Below are 17,112 nucleotides of genomic sequence, written 5' to 3'. Positions count from 1 at the left end.
CATTCTGAAGACATTGAAGCATGAAGATTTACTCTTTCTGTTTTGTTTTCTTCACACTTGAGTAATAGGAACACCGTACTGTTAAAGGGGGTCGAAGTTACACTTTGGAATGAATTTCCTCATGATGATCAACCCAAGCCTAATCCTACCAAAAGCCTCAAGTGAGGAATACGAGTGACATGAGGACTCTCATTGTTGAGGGTTCCGACCGTTATCGATAGCCACGCCACATCATTGGTCTTATCCACACCAACAGTCATATTATTTAAGGGCATTAATGTCAAATCATGTTGGGATGCTCCCAGGCTATAAATAGCCGCCCCCACAACCATTAGTTGGTTGGCTGCTCCGTTAGAAACTAACACTTGTCATAAGAGCAACCCAATTCCTCAGAATCTTCGAGAGTAATTCATCAGTGAGGAAATACCCCAAACACTAAACCACAAACCTAGAACCAAGTGATTGAGCATCACTGAAGAAGTTGTTCTTGTGTGGGACTGAAGCCTTTTACCTTTGAGGACTGTGCATCCTCCACACGGTTAGGCGTCATGGTCTAGAGCAATCCAGCAGTCAATTGTGGATCGTTGGGTGACCAAGTTTGTGAGGGTTTGGAAGTCTGCCCTGAAGACTTACCACGAGTGTTGGGTGAGGACTATGTGTTCTTAGCCCAAGGAGAATACGGTAGGGACTGCGTGTCCCGGGACTGTGTGTCTTTTGGTTTCAATACCAAGACGCTCCAAACGAGATGTACAACTGTCACAACAGTTGGAACTGGGTCATCAACTACTGTCTTCGTTGTGAAACGGGTTCTAATTCCTCAACTCTTTACATTCCTTAGATTATGTGTTGATGACTTCCACTGTTACTGTTTGAAGAATTTGCTGAAGACTTTCTCTGAAATTCCTCAACCCCAAATTCTTCACGCTAGTTAATCCTCATCTGTTTTCTGCGTGCTTGCTCACTGTGCAATCTGTTTTCACATTCCTCATACTGAAAAACTGCTGTTGTGAAACTTTGCACTTCTGATCCTTTACTGTTTCCGCTGTAAGTTAGTCATTAGTGAGGAATTTCTTCAAAAGGAATTTCCTCAGTGATGAAATTCTAAAAATCTCCTATTCACCCCCCTCTAGTCGATATAACGCACTTTCAATTGGTATCAGAGCAAGGTATTCCCTTGTTCTGTGTGATTTTTGTTTAACCACCAGGAGTTTTAGTTATGTCGACTGCAGGCATGATTAAGGTTACTGCAGCATGTCCTACTTTCGAAGGAAAGAACTTTCCCTTCTGGAAGACCAAGATGCAAATGCATCTACAAGCTATTGATAATGATCTCTCGTATATTGTGGAACATGACGTCCCCATCATCTCTGCTAGTGTCTCTGCTGCTGATGTGAAGAAATTCAAGCAACTTGATTCTCAAGCGAAGAATATCATCTGTGGCCATCTGAGCCCAAGCCAGTTTGGAAGAGTGAGTGCTTTGGGCTCAGCAACTCTTATCTGGGAGAGACTGTGCAAAGTAAATGAAGGAGTATCAACCCAGCGTGATTCTCGTGTTGATGTTCTTCGCAATCTCTTCAATCGCTTCGAGAGGCATGGCAATGAAAGCTGCCAAGATTCCTTTGATCGCCTCACTGACATATCAAATGAACTGCAAGCACTGGGATCTCGAGACATTACTTCTCACGAAGTTGTGAGATACTGCTAAGATCTTTGGATTCTTCATTTGATACTTTAGTTCTGATGATTCAAGAAAGACAAGACTACAAGATGCTTGATCCAGCTGATATACTCGAAAGACTCAATAGTCATGAATTCCAGCAAGATTAAAAGAAAGATCTATATGGACCAAGCTATTCTAGACCACATGCACTGAAGGCTAGAGCAATTTCCTCACCTGAAGAAGAAGATTCGGATGATAGAATTGGTGACCCTGAAGAATTTGGACAGGAGCTTGCAATGCTCGTGAGGAAATTCCAGAGGTTTACACGACGTGGCCAGTTCGGTAAATCTTCCAGAAGAGATATGAGGAAATCAGAATCTTCATCTGAGGATTACAAGAAAAGAACCTGCCACAAATGTAAGAAGTGAGGTCACTACATTGCTGATTGTCCCCGTTGGGGAAAGGAATCAAAGAAGAAGAAATACAAGGATGACAGTTCTGATGACTCGAAGAAGAAGAATAAATCTTCAAAATCCTCATCTTCATAGCCCTCATCGCACAAGAAGACTAGTTTCAGAAAGGCTCGGGCACTTATTGGCAAGGAAATGGATTTCGAGGCAGAATCAGAGGAATGTGACGAAGAGGAGGGTTCTGATGAAGACTCAGAATCCGGACAGGCCAGTCTTGCACTTGCAACCACTTTCATCAACAAGTCAATCTTCAACCTTGAGGAAGATGATAATACCATCCACACTCATGACTATGCTGATGACTTCGCTCCAACCTATTTCTTCATGGCAAAAGGCTCAAAGGTACCGAATGATGCTTCCTCCTCTGATTCAAGTGACTGTGAACCTGATGATTATAAAAAACCCAGTTAGAGTAAACTTGCTATCATTGCCACTAAACAACAAACTGCCCAGGAAAAGCTTCAGAAACTTCTAGATAGAAGTGGTGATCTGTTGAATGATGAAATGAATCTTACCCAAATCCTCACTGAAGATGTGAAAAGTCTTCAGTCTAAATTTGATAATCTTCAAGATCGTTATGATACTCTCCTCGCTGCTCATGAGAAACTTTCCTATGAATTTCTTCAAAGGAAGCTTGATCTAGAGAAGCTGAGGATTTCTCATGATGATCTTCGGATGGAAAATGATTCATTACTAGCTCAACAGATCAACGCTGCTCAAGCTGAATTCATTCCTCCATGTATTAAATGCATTGAACGCGAAACTACTAATTCTTCACCAGAATCATCAAATTCTTCTATTTCTACAAATTCTTCAACTGCTCCTGTAGTGTCAATTTCCTCACTTGAGGAAAACACAAATGTTACTGATGAAAATGCAGGGCTGAAGGAATTGTATGTGACAGGCATATACAAAAGCCTCAAAGGACATCAAACCCTTTGTGATGTGCTCAAAAAGTAGATCTTAAACAGGAATCCGAGGAAAGAAGGAATTGCCTTTGAGAAGAATATGAATGCTTATGGATCTTATTGGAAACCTGAGAAGTATCCCAAAACCTCATGGGTTGCTGCTACTGGGCCTCGTTTTGATCCATCCAATCTAACTGGCTTTTCATGTGAATTATCCTATTCCTCAGATGAATCATTTGACTCCAACTATAAACTTTTGAAAAATCAATCTGGTGAAGTATTTGCTCGATATGTTGGAACTAACTGCGGGAATGGTCCTCCCTTGAGGAAAATCTGGGTTCCCAAAAGCTGTCTTGAAAATCTTCAGGTGAATGTCCTCATGACACCACCGATGAAGAATCTGAACCCCAGATCAAATTCCTCAGGAGGACCAAAGTCTTCAAGAGGATCAAAATCCTCAACTGGTCAAAATTATGCTCGTACCCGTGCTAATGCTTCTAACATGCAGGGAAACTACAAGGAATATGAATATGAGCGTTACTCTTCAAAGCATTATGTTCATAAATCCTCAAACCAGTTCTGTGCATATTCATACGAGTACTTTAACCTCCCTACTATTAAGAGAAGTGCATTAGCTTCAATGCCACCTTTCTCATATGGTGCTCGCAGGATGATGAATGCTTTACCACCCCTTCAGATGTGGGTGGTGAGGAAATCGAACTAATCACTTCTGCATGACAGGTCTCCAGATGAAAACCATCATCTGAAGAATTTGCTGGAGACCTGAGGAAATGCTTGATAGGACGCAAGCCAATATTGATGAAATAGAAATATTTCACATGTCCTTATAATTCTGTTGTGATGAAATTCTTATCTCATGAAATTGATATCATATTCTTCAAATCTGAAGCATATGAGATGGTAAGCTGTATTAATTCATCTGCAGGATGACAAACCCAAGAATACTGAGTGGGTTCTTGATAGTGGCTGCACACATCACATGACTGGTGATAAAAGCTTGCTGATGAATATGCCATTAACTCCATCACCTCTAAAGCAAATCACATATGCTGACAAAGGTAAAAGCAAGGTATTGGGACTTGGCAAAGTGGCTGTTTCCAAGGATAGGCATATGGACAAAGTGATGCTTGTTGAATCCCTTGGTTTTAACCTCATGTCAGTCTCGATGCTTTGGGATCTTGATATGATTGTTATCTTTGGTAGATATAGATGTGTAGTCATCATGGAATCTGACAGATCCAAAGTCTTCGAAGGTGTAAGAAGAGGGGATTTGTACATTGTTGATTTCTCTACAGGTCCTCAACCAGCCACTTGCTTACTAGCAAAGACCTCAGAAGGATGGCTGTGGCACCGAAGACTAGGTCATGCAGGCATGAGGAATTTGCACACACTCGTGAATAAGAAGCATGTCATCGGCATCGAATCAGTCAAATTCCTCAAGGATCATCTCTGCGGTGCATGTGAATCTAGGAAAATGACCGGATCCAAGCATCCCTCAAAGACTATCATGACCACTACACGTCCCTTCGAATTGCTTCATATGGATCTATTTGGACCTACTCACTATGCCACACTAACCAATGCAGCATCTTTATATGGCTTCGTCATAGTTGATGATTATTCCAGATATACATGGGTGTATATCATCGTATATAAAACTGAAGTGCAGGAAATCTTCAAACGATTTTCTTCATGGGCCTCGACGAACTTTGGCATCAAGATCAAACATATCAGGAGTGATAATGGAACACAGTTCAAAAACACTGGTCTTGATGATTATCTTGATGAACTTGGTATTACTCACGAATTATCTGCTCCTTATACTCCTTAGCAGAACGGTGTCGTCGAAAGGAAGAACAAGACTCTGGTTGAGATGGCAAGAACTATGCTTGAAGAATATCAGACTCCTCGTCGCTTTTGGCCTAAAGCATTCAACACTGCATGCCATATCATCAATAGGGTATATCTTCACAAATTCCTCAAGAAAACCTCATATGAACTCCTCACTGATAAGAAACCCAATGTAAGTTATTTCAAAGTCTTCGGTGCAAAATGTTGGATTAGAGATCCTCACCATAGCTCAAAATTTGCACCTAAGGCACATGAGGGTTTTATGCTCGGTTATGGAAAGGACTCGCACACCTACAGAGTCTTCAACAACTATCACAACAAAGTTGTTGAGACTGTAGATGTGCGGTTCGATGAAACTAATGGCTCGCAAAGAGAGCAATTGCCTTCTGATTCAGATAAGTTGTCTCCTGAGGAAGCGATAAAGCTCAAACCTACTAAAGACATTGTTCCCACTGAGGAAATTGATGAAGAAACCATCCCCATCACCGATGAAAATCAAGAAGATGCTCCTGAGGAAATTGCTCCAAAACCACTTCCTCAGCCTAGACGAAGTCCTCAACCAGCCCATCCGAGGATTGCAAATGAAGTAGAACTTGACAAAATCCTCAACGATATCAACGCGCCAGGTCCTCTCACTCGCTCAAAAGCTTCACACTTAGTTAACTTTTGTGGGCATTTTTCCTTTGTATCTATCACAGAAACCTCAAATGTTGCCGAGGCTTTCTTGGAACCGGAGTGGATCCAATCTATGCAAGACGAACTTCTTCAATTCAAGCTGAATGATGTATGGGAGCTAGTCAAACGACCAGATCCTCGCAAGCACAACATCATCGGAACCAAGTGGATTTTCCGAAACAAGCAAGATGAGGATGGTCAAGTGGTGAGGAATAAGGCACGACATGTAGCCCAAGGCTACACCCAAGTTGAAGGAATAGATTTCGATGAAACTTTTGCACCTGTTGCTAGACTTGAAGCTATTCGAATACTACTTGCTTATGCTAATCATCATAACATCATCTTATATCAAATGGATGTGAAAAGTGCATTCCTCATTGGTAAGCTTGAGGAAGAAGTATATTCTGCTCAGCCCCCAGGTTTTGAGGATCCAAAGAATCCTGACAAAGTCTTCACACTCAAAAAGGCGCTCTATGGTCTCAAGCAAGCCCCTCAGGCATGGTATGACACATTGAAGGAATTCCTCATGAAGAAAGGCTTCAAACCTGGTTCAGTCGATCCAACTATTTTCACTAAATCCTATGATAATGAGCTATTTGTGTGCCAAATATATGTCGATGATATCATATTTGGCTGTACTGACAAACGATATAGTGATGAATTTGCTTACATGATGAGTGAAGAATATCAGATGGCTATGATGGGGGAGCTGAAATTCTTCTTAGGTCTTCAAATTCGTCAACAACGCAATGGAATCTTCATATCACACGAGAAATACCTCAAGGATGTTCTGAGGAAATTCGACATGCATGAATGCAAAGGTGCCAAGACTCCAATGCCTACCAACGGCCACCTCGGCACTGATGAAAATGGTAAGAATTCGATTAGCAGGTATATCGCTCTATGATTGGCTCTTTATTGTATCTATGTGCATCTAGGCCTGATATAATGCTTAGTGTTTGCATGTGTGCACGTTTTCAAGCAAAACCGAAGGAATCACACCATAAGGCTATGAAGCATATTCTTCGATACTTAGCTCACACACCAACACTAGGATTATGGTATCCCAAGGGCTCAAATCTTCATCTGGTAGGGTATTCTGATTCTGACTATGCTGGTGATCGTGTGGATCGCAAGTCAACTTCTGGTACATGCCATTTCCTCGCAAGATCACTAGTTTGCTGGTCCTCAAAGAAGCAGAACTGCGTATCACTCTCCACTGCCGAAGCTGAGTATAGTGCTGCTGGTTCATGCTGTGCTCAACTACTATGGATGAAGCAAACCCTCAAGGACTATAGCATCAACATGAATAATGTGCCTCTCTACTGCGACAATGAGAGTGCAATCAAGATTGCATACAACCCATTACAACACTCGAAGACTAAGCACATCCAGATTCGTCATCATTTTCTTCGGGACCATGTCCTCAAGGGCAATATCCTCATCGACCATGTGAAGACTGATGATCAACTGGCAGATATCTTCACTAAGCCCTTGGATGATAAAAGGTTTTGCAAGTTGCGGTGTGAGCTAAATATCTCAGAATCTTCAAATGTTTTGTAAAACATGCACACATCCTAACACTTATGCAAAATTGATGACTTAGATGTGCAACACATGATGAATCGATTTTCTTCAACTGATGAAGAATATCACTCTGAATGTGAAGAAATTAATGAAGAAATTGATTCGCAGGGCCCTACGACAATTGTACGCGGCGTCTGTAATCAACATTCTTATATGGTGGGTCACGCCACCGCCCAACGTGAAATTCCTCAAGTTGATTTTCTTCAAAGTTCCATTTCTCAAAACTTGTTTTTCATCAAAACAACTTTTCTTCATTGTGACGATTTATCACAAAATCCTCAAGTTAGTCAAATCTTCAAAAACACTTGATGACTTTTGTTTAACTAGATAGACTATGATTTCAAGTCCTCAACAGCATTCACTTATAGCTATTTCTTCAAGTTGATATTTCATCTAAGTGAATGTGATCGGACCCTACTTTCCCTCTATACTATTCTCATCCAGTCTATTCAATTCTTAATATGCGTTCTACTTGAAACTTTGTTCAAAATCCTCACTGCGTCCTTGTCAGTTGATGATTTTGTAACAAAATCCTCAAATCTTCAAAAATATCTCTTTAATGCACAATAACTGAACCCCACTTCCCTCGTTCGGATGACCACGATCTCCACGATCTCCACCGCCTTGCTCGGGAGCTACACGTGTCCTGCGGAGACATAGAGGCAGGGGCTATTTGGTCCGATTTCTTCGCGCCAACAGTAACTGCCTGGCTATAAATATGTCCTTATCCCCCTCGGCAAACACTTCTTTGCTCCATCGCTCTCCTTCTACAACAAAAGCCCCGAACCCTAGTGCACTGCTGGAAGTCTCGTCGCCGGCGAAGAAGAGCTTCACTGCCTCGACTTTTCCGTCGCCGAAACCACGCCGGAGTCGGACCATCTTCGTCCGCGGCCGCCGTAGACGTCCTCTGCTGCCGGGTTAGGGCGCATTGGACACGCACCAAAGAGCTTCTCCCGACAACTCTCCTCTGTTCTTCGTGCGCGCCATCTAGGGTAAATAAAAACCCTATTTTTATAGCAAGTTAGATCTACTATTTTACATCTGAGATGTGAAATCTGTTTTTCCTCAAGAATCAATACGCATCTGATTCCTCAAACACTGCCTATCACCACACTATTGATGAACTTCACTAAGCATCTAAGATTTTCACGAGATTCCTCAATTGTGCGAATTTTCGGATCTGTACAACTCTGGAACCCAAGAACAGTATGCTTAGGCAAATTCCTCAACCACTGGTCAAATTCCTCAACTGTCAAACCTTTTCATTTTCTTCAAATCTGAGAACGCATATTACCTCTCCAAATTCCTCGCAACTATACTCTGTTCACAGGTACACACATGTCAACTGATGAATCTCTCAGTTCTCATCACATTAACTCATTTGCAGCGTTTCTTGAAGAAAATCTTCAAGTCTCATCAAAATCTTCAAGAGTTCAATCTCATCAGCAAAATCCTCAGCTGAAGAAAATGGAGGATGACAGGAAACAGAAGGGAGGCAAGAAACTTGAGCAGAATACAACTTTGGATATCCCTGAGGATATTTACTTGGACTATTGCACACCTGATAAAAATGAAACAATGTCCAAGAGAAAGATTCGGCTTCAGAAGATAGAACGCCGATGGGCTAAGGAGTGGAAGGAATATAGATTTGTCACTCCGAAGTATGCGAAGAAATTCATTCTGAAGCCTCCTGGCAAACGGGCTCCTTGAGGCTCATCAAGTAGCACATCCCTCAAGCCTCAAGACCCTTGATGACTATCCTGATGAAAAGGACAAGCACTTGGCTAAGCTTAAGAAGCAGGCAGATGCTGCGGTAAGGAAATTCAATGAATCATTTGTTGCAGCTTCAACTGTAGCTTCTTCCTCTGCTGCTGAGACCTCTGGTTCGGCAATTCCTCAACAGAAGTCTGTGCCATCAAAACCAAAGGCTTCAAAGCCTCAAGAGAAACCATCTCTGGCATCACCTACAAAACCCTCAGCGCCAAAATCCTCAGCGCCACCACAGGTTTCAAAACTAGAACTGAAGCCAGTCATGAAGCCACTGCCCGCTACCTCCAGCTCCTCACTACCAGCTGCAACCAGCTCAGAGACAAAGTCTTCACCACCTCCTATGAAGACTCAGGTGTCTGCTGGAAGAGGAAAAAAACCAAGCCCTAGCAAAATCATCACAGTCCCTTCTGCATCAGAGGGTAGTGATGAATATGATGATGAAACCCTGCAAGCTATATTCAGAAACAAGCAGGAGAGGGTAGCTCAAGCTTCTGGTAGCACCATTCCTCTGGCCATGGACCCCAAAGTCCTCCTAGACTACATAAACATCTGGTATGAGGACCCCAACACTCCGCTTGATGATTTGAAACTTCCCCCTGGCATTAGCCACATGGTGGCCACATTCATCAACGAGGCCAAGTGGAAGGAGCAGCAAGCCAAATAGGCCCAAGTTGCTGAGCTCAAAAAGGAGAAATTCCTCAAGCAGAATCTCCTCAACCTGACGCCTGATGCACTGGTGTCAACACAAGCTGAGTTGAAGACTTTGACAGATAAGTACTCCAAGCTATCTGATCGTCAGAGCCTCAAAAGCAGTTTCATCAAATTTGCCACTAAAGCTGTTGACGAGTGCAACAAAAAGGCTGCCCCTCCAGTACCAACTCCTCAGCCTCTGATTGAAGAGCCAGCCGACAAATCTCCTCAAGTTGGTGAAACTCCTCAAGCTGAGGAAATAGTAGAAGAAAGACGTGTGGATGTACCGGCAATTGAAGAAATCACCACAAAAAATCCAGCTGATGAATCTGCTACAACTGGTGAGACTGCCCCTGATCAAGCCGCTGCTTCAAAGAAAGCTGATGACTCTAATCCAGCTGGTTCCTCAAAGCCAGCTGATGAATCTGCTGAGAAAACACCTTCACCAAAAGCTTCAGAGGTGAAGAAGATGACCCCATCTGCATCAGACATGAAGAAGACAAGGAGTGCTGAGAAGGAAGCCAAAAAGAGAAAGGCCTCCTCAGCAGAAGAAAACACTGAGGCCAAGCGCCTCAAAGCGCTTGAAGAAAATGCTCCACTGGACCCTGTGCCCCTCAACGTCGCTCCATCTTATGAAATGGTCACCTTTGAAGACCAGGAGAAAGGGCCAGATGAGGAAATGAAGGATGTTGCATCTGAGGAACACACTGACTAAGAAATTCGCATTGACGACAATCCTCAACCCTCCATTCCTCAGGTAACAACTGCACAAGGATCAGCTGCACCAGCTGATGAATCTGGCTCGGTCACCAAGCAAGCTGATGAAGAGCAAAGTGAAAATCCTCAAGCTGATGAAATTCAGAGTCCTGAGAAAAATCCTCAAGTTGAGGATCAGGTTGACCCAACTCCTCCTCCTGAGCAAGATCTTCACACTGAGGCTCAGAATGAACCTACTCCTCCTCCTGAGCAGAACCCTCAACACGATGCTCCAGTTGATGACATTCCTCAACCCGAGGCACAGCCAGATCCCGTTCCTCAACCTGAAGCACAACACGAGCATGCTCCTCAGCCTGACGCCCAAGCTGATGAAATTCCTCACCCCGAGGACAATGCTGAGGAAAATGCACCACACCAAGACAATTCTTTCGTCGTGCTCAATCCATAGACTGCAATTGTTGTCTCCCCTCACGTTCCTCAGCAAAATCTTCAGCCAATGCAGCGTCAGCCATTCTCCAAGCAACCACAGTTTCAAAAGGAGAACTTCTTTGAAGAACGCATGTACTTCATTGGACAAAATCCCTATGACAAGCCTCAAATCAGGCATCTGAAGTTTTGGGCGAGGACACAGCTGAATTACTATGCCTCTGTGCTGTGTGGAAGAAATAAGATATTCCAGCACAGGCATATTCCTCATGTTGAACTTGAAGCAATACCATGCCTGGCTCCAGTCCTCAACGTCCTTCATGAAGCTGGACTGCTACCAATGTGCTCAGATATCTCTGATTGCAACAGCGAGCTCATTCTTCAATTTTATGCCACTCTTCACATCTCTGGCGATCCTGAAGATATTAACACCTGGGTGTTTGACTGGATGATGCAAAACACTCACTACAAGGCTCCTTCTACTGAACTACTGCGTGAATTGCCAGTACCAATTCCCTCAGAGGAGGCCGTGAAACTTTATGGTGAGCGTGAGCTGCCCAACAGGATGATGGAAGTCTTCATGAAGCCTCTGGATAAAGGCAACCACCGATAAAAACCTTCCTCGTCCACGAGCTCAAATATACACCAAGGTCTGTTTACAGAATCCTCTGCAGTTTTCTTGCGCCGATCAAAGGCCATGATATGAAGAAGATGTCGTAGGCATCATGAAGAATATCCTCTTCAACATCATCCATGGTATTCCTATCAACATACATGATTTCTTCTTGAGGACTTTGGCCGACAATGCCATGTGCCCATTTGATCACAAGATATATGTCCCATGGATCATGAGATTCATCAAGACAAGGACAAGCATCAACTTCCACGCTGATTTCAACAACCATGTTGGTTATATGCCTCTTATCAGGGTCAACAAGAAGACTTTCGAGCCAGTTGAAGGAAAAGGCAAGTCAGTTATTGCTAAAGGCCGTAGGCCCCTTGATGGCCAGTTCAGAGAGCCAGAAGCCTATTCTTCATGGGATGATACTGAGACTCACCCTCCAAGACCTGTTGCTCCTCGCGTGATGAATATAAGAGAGCTTCTCCTTAGTCTTCACCAGAAGGTGGATCGCAATCACAAGTGGGTCAAATGCGAGTTCAGCGCCATTGTGAAAACCCTCACTGAAACACAGAACTCTGTGAAGCTTAACCATCACTATCTGCATGAGGTTTTTGATCGCACCTGGGCCACACTTGCTCATCTGAAGACTCAGACATAACTTGAAGAAATGGAGGTTGACCGAGACTTTGACCGGTCGTTGCCTCCCAAGAAGTAGTTCAGGCCAATTCCAGTTCCAGACCTTGAAGACAGTTCCTTTTCTTCATTCCGCACTGCTGAATCTGATGAAGAACAGCACGACACTGCCACCGGTCCAAGGAAGAAGACTACTCCCAAGAAGCACCACGCATCTTCATCAACCGCCAAGGAGTGAAGTCTTCACAGGCGTTAGTCCTCAGTTTATCCCTTTTTGTCACTTGATGACAAAGGGGGAGAAATTTGAGATTTAGTCTTCAAGCGGGATATTTTGGAGCTTATGAACTATATTTAAGTTACAAACTCTTGGCTCTTCTGAAGTTTTTATGTAATGAGTTGTAACTTAAGCCTGATGGTACTCTGGCGCTTTTGAACATTTTTCTTCGCATGCTTACTCCTCAAGTTTTTAATGCACGCATGCTAAAATTCGTCTGATACCATTTGTCATCATGCATCTTCACTTTCTTCATACTATATGTTATATGTATGCATGATTTACAAGACTCACGGGGAGATCTCCATGATATAAATCATCAATGTGCATTTGCTGTGAAAAGCAAAATCCTCAATATATGCACATCTTCAGGGGGAGTCTCTCTGAATCTTGATTTCAAATTCCTCAATTGAGTATTTACACTTCATATTTTTATCCCTGCTGAAGACTTAACCTAATTGTCATCAACCACCAAAAAGGGGGAGATTGTAAGTGCATCTAGTGCCCCTTAGTGATTTTGGTGGTTTGAAGACTTATAGGTTAAGTATCTAATGTGTTCATGAGTGTACACATGATATATAAGTCACTGAGGAGTTTGAAATATTTGATGAATATCGACCCCTAAAAATGTATATCTTCGGTTGAAGAAATTGGTCTGAAGCTGAAGAACTGAATCATGAAGAATCTGCGTTGAAATTGATATTCCTCACGAAGATATTGAAATTGAGGAATTTGGTGTGTCCTGAAGAAAATCATTCTGAAGACTTTGAAGCATGAAGATTTACTCTTTCTATTTTGTTTTCTTCACGCTTGAGTGATAGGAACACCGTACTGTTAAAGGGGGTCGAAGTTACACTTTGGAATGAATTTGCTCATGATGCTCAACCCAAGCCTAATCCTACCAAAAGCCTCAAGTGAGGAATACAAGTGACATGAGGACTCTCACAGGTGAGGGTTCCAACCATTATCGATAGCCACGCCACATCATTGCTCTTATCCACACCAACGGTCATATTATTTAAGAGCATTAATGTCAAATCATGTCGGGAAGCTCCCAGGCTATAAATAGCCGCCCCCCACAACCATTAGCTGGTTGGCTGCTCCGTTAGAAACTGACACTTGTCATAAGAGCAACCCAATTCCTCAGAATCTTTGAGAGTAATTCATCAGTGAGGAAATAACCCAAACACTAAACCACAAACCTAGAACCAAGTGATTGAGCACCACTAAAGAAGTTGTTCCTGTGTGGGACTGAAGCCTTTTACCTTTGAGGACTGTGCATCCTCCAGACGGTTAGGCGTCATGGTCTAGAGCAATCCAGTAGTCAATTGTGGATCACCGGGTGACCAAGTTTGTGAGGGTTTGGAAGTCTGCCATGAAGACTTACCACGAGTGTTGGGCGAGGACTATGTGTTCTTAGCCCAAGGAGAATACGGTAGGGACTGTGTGTCTCGGGACTGTGTGTCTTTTGGTTTCAATACCAAGCCACTCCAAACCAGATGTAGAACTGTCACATCAGTTGGAACTAGGTCATCAACTACTGTCTTCGGTGTGAAATAGGTTCTAATTCCTCAACTCTTTACATTCCTCAAATTATGTGTTGATGACTTTCACTGTTACTGTTTGAAGAATTTGCTGAAGACTTTCTCTAAAATTCCTCAACCCCAAATTCTTCACGCTAGTTAATCCTCATCTGTTTTCTGCGTGCCTGCTCACTGTGCAATCTGTTTTCACATTCCTCATACTGAAAAACTGCTGTTGTTAAACTTTGCACTTCTGATCCTTTACTATTTCCGCTGTAAGTTAGTCATCAGTGAGGAATTTCCTCAAAAGGAATTTCCTCAGTGAAGAAATTCTAAAAATCTCCTATTCACCCCCTCTAGTCGATATAACGCACTTTCAGTGGTCTTAATGCTGGGTGTTACCTGATCGATACCTTTGGCCATAAGTCACTTGGCGATGTGGTTATCGTTGGGGGCGTTGAAGAGATACATCTTGGGAGAAGGGGTGGCAATGGCTACAGTCGCAGTTGCCACCATATCGTCATCATCATCATCATTGGAGGGGTACTCTTCAAGTGCCACCATACCCTTTGGATGGGGTTTCTTGACAAAGTTGTTCTTGTTTGGGAAAGATTTGGCTTTGTCTTTGCGAATGAGCTTGCCCCCGTTGTCTTCCCTCTTCTCATAGGGACATTCTGCCACGAAGTGACTCACATTGCTGCAGTTATAGTATGTCCTCACACGTTGCTTGGACTTGAAGCCACTTGAGTTATTCTTGGAGAAGTTGGGCCTTGAGTTTCTCTTGTTGCCCCAGAATTGCCTTGATGCAAGAGCCACGTGCTCGTGATAAGCATACTTAGTGTGTTCAGGGCAGCTCTCCTCTTCCTCATCCTCTTCTTCTTCTTCAGAAGCAGCCTTTGCTTTTAAAGCAAGGTTGGGTGAAGCTGTCTTTGACCGAACGCGAGCAAGTGCATTATCAGCGGTCTTGTTCATGATTGACATTGCAATGAATTCATCCAACACCTCACTCGAGGACAAGGAGTGGAAATCTGGTCGTTGGCGAATGACGGATGACATGGCTTTGCTAAATGGCATGATGGTCTTGAGAAACTTGCGCTTGATCCATGTGTCATCCAGATCCTTGCTCTCATGATCCTTGAGAGCAACAACAATAGAAGTCACCCTTTGATAGAGATCACGAGGGTCCTGATCTTCCTTCATCACAAACTCATCGGCCTCATCAAGCACCACTTCATAGTTGGATCGTTGAATGCTGGTGCTTCCCTTGTACAACACCATAATGTGCTCCCAACAGTCCTTAGCTAGAGTGAAGGGGCGCAAGTGAGGAAGATCTTTTGGAGGCACTGCGGACTGGAGAATAAACAATGCTGAGTGATTATATTGATTGTCCGCTTCTTCTCTTGGAGTGAGGTTGCTTGGGTCATGTGGATAGTAGCCATGCTCCATGATTCTCCATAAATTTGTTGAGCTGTGATTCAAATGAGACTTAATGGAAAATACCTAGTTCGCAAAATCACCCTTAACAAGCTTAGGAGGAGGACCTACATGATTAATACGCAGAGTAGGAACCGGCCCTCCATAGACCATGAGAGGTGGAACTGAGGTATAGGTTCGAGTCCCATTAATATCGTGAGGGGAAGAAGGTTGCATACCTTTAGACGCTTCCTTGGAGGAATTGGCCTCTAAATCCATGCTGACGAGTTTATTTAATCCCCTCAATTAACTCTTTAAGCATGGTCTTGACTTCGTTCATCAAGGACGTCCTCAGGTTGGCCATAGCCGCATTCAAGTTGTCCCTGGTGATCGAAGTCAAGGCCATGGCCTTGGGTTGCCCAATGGTTCCTCCCACATCCTCATCCATACTCTTGGGGCGGTCAAACCCTTAATAGAGAGACGTGGCTCTGATACCAATTGAAAGGATCGATATTGTTGACTAGAGGGGGGGGGGTGAATAGGCAACTACCACTTTTTAACAATTCTTAACAAGTTAGGGTTAGCAACATAAAGGTTCTGTAAAATGACAACAAGGTGATCAACCTTTATGATGCTACCAACTATAATCGCTAAGACAAGTAAGAAATAATCTACAACAATAACATACACAATGTAAAGGTTAGAGATAACCACAAGTGGAACCGATAAAGATGAGGATGTGTTACCGAAGTTCCTTCCCTTTGACAGGAAGTGCGTCTCCTTTGGAGCGGTGTGGAGGCACAATGTTCCCCAATAAGCCACTAGGGCCACCGTATTCTCCTCACGCCCTCACACAATGCAAGGTGCCATGGTTCCACTATAGGTGCACTTGAAGGCGGCGACCGAACCTTTACAACCAAGGTTGGGGCTAACTCCACACAAAGCTTGGAGGCTCCCAACAAGACCACGGAGCTTCACCACAATGGAATGTGGCTCCGAGGTGACCTCAACCGTCTAGGGTGCTCAAACAGCCAAGAGTAACAAGATCCGCAAGGGATTAGTGGGGGGAATCAAATTTCTCTTGGTGGAAGTGTAGATGTAGGCTTTCTCCACCAATCCCTAGAAAATCAACAAGTTTGATTGTCTAGGGAGAGAGAACGAGCACTTATGAGCTTAGGGAGCAACAATGGACTCTTGGAGGGTCAAAGATAGGGTTCTTGAAGTGGAAGAAGCCTTTATATAGTGAGGGAACAATTCCAACCGTTACCCTCACTTTCAGCACGAGCAGGGCGGTACTACCGCTACCCCTCCAGCGGTACTACCGCCAGCTCCAGCGGTACTTCCGCTAGGACTAGGGCGGTACTATCACTGGGCCCATGGTAGCGCAAAGGCTACTACCGGGCCTGCCACCGCCAAGAAAGTCTTCGCAAAAAGTCCGACGCAGTACAGCCGCAAGGATGGCGGTACTACAGTCTTGGAGCGGTACTACCGCTAGCCAGGGGCAGTAATATCGCCAGCTAGCGGTACTACCGCCAGGCTGGGGCGGTACTACCGCCAGCTCCAGCGGTACTACCGCTGGGACCGAGCGGTGCTACCGCTCACCTCCAGCGGTACTACCGCCAGAGACCTTTTCGCAAAATCGAGAGGGAAAGATCAGAGAGGGAACATGCTCCATAATTGCAAGGGAAAATAGATGGAGATAAAATGTGTGTGTGCGAGATGGATTGCACCCAAACCTTTCCGACACGGATCCCCTCTTAATAGTACGACATTCCTACGACTCAAAACCACCAAAGAAAATCGTAGAAGACAGCGTGCTTCTATTCCACGGAGGGGTGCCGAATCTTCTTATGCCTTTGTCATGTATTATCT

This window comes from Hordeum vulgare, chromosome 2H (genome assembly GCF_904849725.1).
Source record: "Hordeum vulgare subsp. vulgare chromosome 2H, MorexV3_pseudomolecules_assembly, whole genome shotgun sequence".
Lineage (NCBI taxonomy): Eukaryota > Viridiplantae > Streptophyta > Magnoliopsida > Poales > Poaceae > Hordeum > Hordeum vulgare.
Note: the sequence above shows the minus strand (reverse complement) of the source record.